We start from the raw sequence: 7,922 nt of genomic DNA, 5'->3' as shown, positions 1-7,922 counted from the left end.
TGCTGTATGCAGGCAACTCCCTGGGAGGAGTCCAGATGGGCCACCCCTCGCTGGCCCTATAAGAATGGAGAGAAGCCACGGGCCCGCCCCTTAGGGAGAAGGGTGTGGCCCAAACCAGAACATCCAGGCTGCAGTGGAGCAGGCCTTGAGTAGGCATCTAGGGCTTTGGACTTCCTCTTTACCTTTAGTAGAACAAATCTCCCACACCAAGTTGAGGTTGCTTACTGAGGTATTTGTGGAATGGTAATAATTTGGTAAATTATATCTCTTGTGGTAACATCTGTAGGAGAAACACAAAATTCAAAAGTCACATGTTTTTCAATCAACAGCAGTTCACCTACAAGCAGGGGCTTCAGCAGTTCACCTACAAGCAGGGGCTTCCTCAGACTCATTCCTTTTCAGGATACTGTTTAGAGAACTCCCATATTATGGACTTCTTATTTGGTACCTGAGTCTAGTTGGTGATTTCCTCTGTCTATACTGGAAATGTGGGGCAGTTTCCCTGCACAAGAATGAGATTCTTTCTCATTCATATTATTTATCCTCTGAGAATCCTCTGATTATACTCAGACAGAAGTCTTTGCTGCTACACTGCTTTGATGCAGAACCTTGTCAGCTGCAGATCAATACTCTTGGCAGTAGTGGTGATTTTCTTGCACATCATACCAACTCACCAACCTAACGGGGTTATTTTCTAAAGGCTTATCGCACACGATACAGCCATATCGCATGCAATAAGCCTCCATCGCATGCGAAAAGGCCCTTTTCACATGCGATAGCATGCAAATTCGAGTCAGGGCGGAGTTGGGGTGGTGAGGGGAGGTGGCGAGGGGGCTGATTCGGCGGTGTCTTCGCTGGCGGAGATAATGTTACTAACATTATTGTCGCCAGTAGCTTGCCCAATAGCACCACCTTTGACAGTGGTGCTATTCGGTGCGAAAGCCAGCAGCCGGCACACCGTGGCCAATGAAATTGCACCGCCATGGTGCGAAGTCTGATGGCTTTCGCAGGCCTGCCCCCCCCCCCCCCCCCGTTTTCACTGGATTCATCATTCTGCGAAGAATGATGAATCCAGGCCTAAAATCTTTATTAACATGCTTCTTTTACCTCAATGAAAAACAATGGAAGGTGGAGAGTGCCTCTGAATCCAGTCTGAAATCTTTTATATTTAGAAAATTACCACTGCTTGAGAGTCAGCTCCTGAATGAAAATTCACTTTTCCCTCAAATTTGGGGTGCAATTTCCATGGGACTAAGGGGTATGGAAAATACTCTCCTTCATTAGGAATTACCATGTGATTCCTGTTCAGAACCCCTCACAACTGCTCCCAGCGCTACTCCCCCTCTCAGAATCCCAAGCACTCCAACCTTGAGCTCAGGATTTCTTCCTAGGAGAAACAAGAAGGAAAAGAACATGGAAACCCAGTCCTTACACACCTCCCAAAAGGCAGTGTCTGAAAAAATTACTGCACTTCCTCTTTGACATCAATGCTATATAGAACCCCCCCTTACACATAATTCTTACTTTTTTTCTACAGGAAAATGTATAAATAAACACACACAGGCACAGACACATACACACACATCCCTTTCTCAGATTCAGAAATATTTATTGATATGACATTTTATGTTCAATGTATTTTTATTTTATCATTAACAAAGACAGACAAAATGTGTTGGTATTTGACCCATCTTGCATTCAGCAAAAACAATAAGCAAGAATAACCAAAACATCAACTATGAACCCCAGAATCCTCCCTTCCTATACCCAGCCCTTCCCAATTATGAGAGAGACACAGACAGCAAAAATGACCAGCTATTCATGTGGCAGAATTTAGGACTAAACTCCTTGCACTCGGAGAAAGGGAATGAAGATATGAGTTCCATGTTCCCAGGAAGGAATGGTGCCTTTTGAAAGATGTTAGTGCTGTTCTGCAATCCATTTGAGGGATGATAACTTTGATGCCAGTGCACACTGCACAGGTGCACATGTATGCACATATGCCAGCTCGCACCAAAGAACGTGGCCATTTTATAACATATGGAAGTATATGCATGCATGTTATAAAATAGACTGAACACACGTTCATGTGCGCACAATTTTATATGGACACGAACATTTGAGCGCAAATGCCACCCTTACCACGTAAGTGGAGGAGTTTTATAAGGGATGGGCGCCGACGCCATTACTATTTTTCCCAATTTGCCCAGTTAAGGGATAGGACTTCTAAAGTCCCTAGATTATTAGACTCCCTTTTCCCTTGTTAGTCCTAACCCTTAGAACCTCACTGACTAGACTAGCTTTTTTTGTTTTTTTACTTACACACCATCCATATCAGTAGTAAAGATACGCGGCAGGGAGATCCCAGCGCACACCTGTGCTCATAAATACTTACATGTACATTTCATGTTAAAGTCTCTGAGTGACCATATCCTGCCCTTGCCCCATCCCTCTTTGGGGCTTTTCACTTTTGCGCAGACCGAGAGATACGTGCATGCATGGGTAGTTTTTAAAATCTCTTCAGTATGCACTGGACAGACATACTTGCATATTTCCCACTTTTGGCACATCCCAGGCTTTTAAAATTTGGCATGTCCCAGGCTTTTAAAATTAGGAAAAGCAATTTTGAAAGCCATTTCTATGGGTAAAACAAATGGACTTTTTGAAAATTGTACTTGGCCCTACATGCATACATTTATTCCCAGTGAGAAGAGGCATTCCTGGGGACAGGTTGGGGTAGGGCTTGCACTCATGGGTATACTTTTGAATTTTCAAAAAGTATGTACATATTCTTTCTCAGAAAATCTACCTGTACAAAATAGCTGGTGTAAATAGGTGCAGGTAACTTTCCTGAGATAATTTTAAAAATGAAAGTACATCTGTACTTTCATTTTGAAAAGCAAGACAAAATTTATGGGTTAAAGGTGCCCGCAGACTTGCATCAATCACTCCCAAATTGGTTAAAATAAAAGGAAAAAATAAGAAAAAATATGTACAAGTGATAACAGTAAAATAAAATTATAGGATAAAGAAAGGACAATTCCAAGATTTTTGTGCTGGTCCATATTGTCCATAGTCAGATCATGTTTCTGGCCTGGTGCCAAGATGAATAATACTTTGCTGTTATAGCTGCTGACTTTCTCTATAGCTCTCCCTCTTTCCCTCTCTCTCTCTCTCTCTTTCTTTCTTACTTAAAAAAATAAAACTGTAAATTTGAGTATGGTGACATCTAATGGAAATTGTGTGCCATGACATGACAGTTTAGTTATAGTATGAGCAGGCTGTGATACTGCTTCATGTATTTATTTGCTCAGATATCCTATCAAAAATATCACAACAATGCTTGATGATTTAAAAACAAATGACATTTTCAATCAAGGTAGGGCAGGAGAATGAGAATACAGAATATAAAATAATTAGCACTCAAAACATCAGACAAGAATAAAACAAGAACACTCACATTAGATATGAATATATCTATCTATCTAGTTGGATAGGATTGATTCATTGATTGATTGATTTGTGACCACATAATGGGAGCTAAAAATAAAAAGAGGCATGATAGAATAAGAAAGGTATTATAGCTAAATGAAAATATTCTCAGGAAAATAAACAAGAAGAAAGAAACACCATTCATTGTAAGACCACATAATGTCAGACTTTTAAATGAATGAAAAAGCTAGGTCATTATGTCAATTAATACAGTGTTATTTTACAGATTTACCAAATATTTTCTAATTGATTAATGAAAATGAAAAGAAGAATAAAAGATTAAGTAAATAAACCTTATCAACATCCATATCAAATTGTCAAAAATCAAAGTGCTGAGAAAGAAAATATTTTGTAGCATATGAACTAACTATGCTGTCATCTTACTGTTTGTATTTACTAATTTATCATTCATAATAGAGTGTTTCTAATTTATATAGGTATACACACCACATTTTCACATCACTATCTATATAATAGGCAGTTGAGCTTGTGTGCATCATGTTTGGTTGTTTCAGTGTAATGGTGCATGTCTAAGCTGCTCTAGCACAGTCCCTGGATTGACCAGAAGGAGCCGTTTGACCACACAGTACTTCACTCATTCACACCTATCACCACCTGTCTGCTATAGCCCGATTTCTCTCACTACTGCACCAAACCTCAAATCCAATGACTCACCTCCCCACTCTATAGTTGTCACAATCAATCTTCTCTGACCACTGTGTCACGCTAATGCATGAAAGTGTGGATCCCTTTCCCGAGGGGGAGTTGGCACTACCTGAGAGGGCGAACCCCCGCAGGTTCCCTCAAGTCGGGAGGCAAGGCTACTGATGCAGGGGCCAGCTTCAGCTTCACCAATACCAACCCCGTTCCCTGCGAGTTGAGCCTTTGGGTGCATGGGGCCAGCTGGTCTTAGGTGGGCCCCCATGAAGACAGTAGAAGGTCGATGATCAGTCCGAGGTCGGAAGCCTGAGGGTCATCAATAGCCGGTCCAAGATTGGAAGCCTGAGAGTCATTGGAAGCCGGTCCGGGATCAGAAACCAGAGTCGTCGAAAGCCGGTCCAGGGTCAGAAGCCAGAAGGGTGGTCAGAAGCCGGTCCAAAGTCAGAAGTCAGAAGATCCATCCAAGGGAGAAGGAGCAGGAGCTGGAACTGGGCAGGAAGACAGGAGCAGGTCCGAGGAAGGCAGGAAGCGGAGCACAGGACACAGGAACAGGAACTTAGGAAGCAGGAACTCTGAAGCAAGCACGGCACCAGAACAAAGCCAGACAGACTTGTTGCCAAGTCGCCAGGGAAGTGTCCTTTGAGGTCTTTTATAGGGCAGTGCCCTGACGTCCAGAGGAGGGGCCGGCAGCGGCTTCCTGCCACGGGCCCTTTATATCTGCCACTGAGGCACGCATGCCCACCTAAAGTTGAAAGTGGCTGGGGGCGGTATCCTGCAGGCTGCGCTGGCGTCGGCGGCTGCGGAGGCCATCCGGCCTCAGGGAACACCACGAATGGAAGAACCGGCCCGAGGGGTAAGCATTAGGGGTGTCCATTCGTTTTGAACTTAAATGTAAAACGCAACTTTTTTTTTTTTTTTTAACTTAAAAAAGTGATGAGGCAAAAACGATCGGATTTCCAACTTATTCAACATAGCTATGTTGAATAAGTTGGAAATCGCGATTGTTGATCCTAAATAAAAATTTAAACCCCTCACCCTCCTTAATCCCCCCCCCCCAAGACTTACCAAAACTCCCTGGTGGTCCAGCAGGGAGTCAGGACGCCATTTCTGAACTCCTTTGCGAGGAGCACGTGACGTCGGTGTCACGTCGGAGTGACGCGGCGTCAAGTGATTCCCCGCGCGTTCGCTCTGGGACCCTCGTTGCACCCAAAAGGAACTTTTGGCCAGCTTGGGGGGGGGGTCAGGAGGCCCCCCCCCAAAAAAGGAACTTTTGGGTGCAACGAGGGTCCCGGAGCGAACGCGCGGGAATCACGTGACGCCGCGTCACTCCGACGTGACGCCGACGTCACGTGCTCCTCGCAAAGGAGTTCAGAAATGGCGTCCTGACTCCCCGCTGGACCACCAGGGAGTTTTGGTAAGTCTTGGGGGGGGGGGGATTAAGGAGGGTGAGGGGTTTAAATTTTTATTTGCACGTATGGACATAGACTCAACTTATGGAATTCTCCATATGTCCATATTGACCGAAATTGACCCCCCCTTTCAACTTATGGACTTATGAACATAAACTTTTGGTCTGCACATCCCTAGTAAGCATAACAGTATCCTCCTCTTAAGCCCCCTCCTGGGGGTTTTTGGTTTCTTGGGATGTCGAGGTAGACTTTTGTCTATGATGTAACAGGTGGGTTCCCAGAAGTTTTCCTCTGGGCCAAAACCTTCCTACGTGAGAAGATACTCCCACCTCCGACCTTGCTTCCTTATGTCTATTACATCTCGGACTTGGTAGGTGTTGTCGTCGTCTGAGGCTACAGGTTGTGGTTCCGGTTATCTTCTGGCGGGCCAGGAGAGTACCAAGGGCTTTAGGAGGGAGACGTGAAAGGAGTTATGGATCCACAAAGAAGGGGGCAGAGGAAGCTGATAAGTGACAGGTCCCAAGCACTGAAGAACTGGAAATGGCCCGATATACCGTGGAGCTGGACACATCGATGGGAGTTTAAGGTGGATATATTGCATGCTGAGCCAGACCTTCTCTCCTGGCTTGAATTGAGGAGCTGGTCTTCAATGGGCATCAGTCACCTTCTTGGCTCTGTGGCCTGCTTCTTGAAGAAGCTGTTGGGTCTCATTACAAAGATGGTGTAATTGTTGGGCTTTTAGCTGAGCCTCTGGGGATGGTACCGTCAATGGTACTGGCAGTGGAGGAAGAGGTTGTCGGCCATACACCAGGAGAAAAGGAGGAGTTTTAGTGGCTGCTGAGATATGGGAATTCAAGGCAAATTCCGCCCAGGGCAGAAGGGATGCCCAATCGTTTTGTAGGGCATTTACGTAACTGTGTAGAAACTGTTTGAGGGTTCGATGTATCCACTCTGCCTGTCCATTGGCTTGCATATGATAGGCCATGGTGAAATCCAGAGAAATGTTAAACTTTTTGCAAAGGGACTTCCAGAACCTGGCCGTGAACTGGGTTCCTTGGTCCAAGACTATATGCTGGGGTAGGCCATGGAGGCAGAAGACGTGCTGGATGAAATGCTGTGCCAATTGTGGAACAGAGGAAAGAGCTGACAGAGTGACAAAATGCACCATCTTGGAGAACCAATCGACTATAGTCCAGATGACTGTGTGGCCATCAGAAGGTGGAAGATCTACCACAAAATCCATGGCGATGTGGGACCAGGGCTCCGTGGGTGCTGGTAAGGGATGTAAGCGACCCCAAGGTCGGCCTGCGGGAAGCTTCTGCTGGGCGCAGACTGGGCAAGAATCTACATAGTTGCAGATGTCACATCTGATCATGGGCCTCCAATAAAATCGTTGTAGTGAAGCCAAGGTACGAGCTCTCCCGGGGTGACCCGCAGTGCGGGCATCATGAGCCCATTGCAGTACTGTGTTTTGGAGCCAGTGAGGCACAACCATCTTGCCCAAAGGGATGGTGGTGGTCACTGAGAGGAGGATGCAAGTGGAGTAAATGATATGACGGGGAGGCTCCTCAGTACCTTCGGGGACAAAGGAACGAGACAAGGCATTGGCTTTAAGGTTTTTGGCGGCGGGCCTGTAGTGTAGGTAGAAGTTGAAGCGACCGAAGAAGAGGTCCCATCGGGCCTGACAAGGGTTTAATCGCTGAGCTTGGTATAAATATTCTAAATGTTTATGATCTGTGTATACAGTGATGAGATGTTGTGCCCCCTCGAGCCAGGGCCGCCACTCCTCAAAACAAAGCTTCACTGCTAGGAGCTCCTTATCACCAATCCCGTAATTACGTTCTGCAGGAGAGAATTGTCTGGAATAAAAGGAGCAGGGTTGCAGGGTACCCATTGGGGAATGCTGACTGAGCACGGCCCCTACCCCCATGGCAGAGGCATCCACTTCAATGATGTAAGTTCATGATGGGTTGGGGTGCCGAAGACAGGGTCTTTGAAGGAAGGCAGTCTTTAGGTGCTAGAAGGCCGATACGGCTGCAGCGGGCCCCAGTTTCAGGTTTGCTGTCTTACGGTTCAGAGTGGTGAGTGGAGCTACTAGCTTGGCGTAGTTATGGATGAACGTTCAGTAATAATTAGCAACTCTAAGAAGCATTGCAGGGCCCACAGACTGACAGGTTGAGTCCAGGTCTGGATGCTTTGGAGCTTATAAGGGTCCACCTGGAAACCATGATGGGAAACGATGTAACCGAGAATCGGTAGACTCTCTACCTCAAAGGTACATTTTTCCAATTTGGTGTACAGTCGGTTGTCTCAGAGGCGTTAAAGGACTTGGATATCATCTTGTCACTGAGTTTGTAGATT

Source organism: Rhinatrema bivittatum, chromosome 6 (genome assembly GCF_901001135.1).
Source record: "Rhinatrema bivittatum chromosome 6, aRhiBiv1.1, whole genome shotgun sequence".
Classification (NCBI taxonomy): Eukaryota; Metazoa; Chordata; class Amphibia; order Gymnophiona; family Rhinatrematidae; genus Rhinatrema; species Rhinatrema bivittatum.
Note: the sequence above shows the minus strand (reverse complement) of the source record.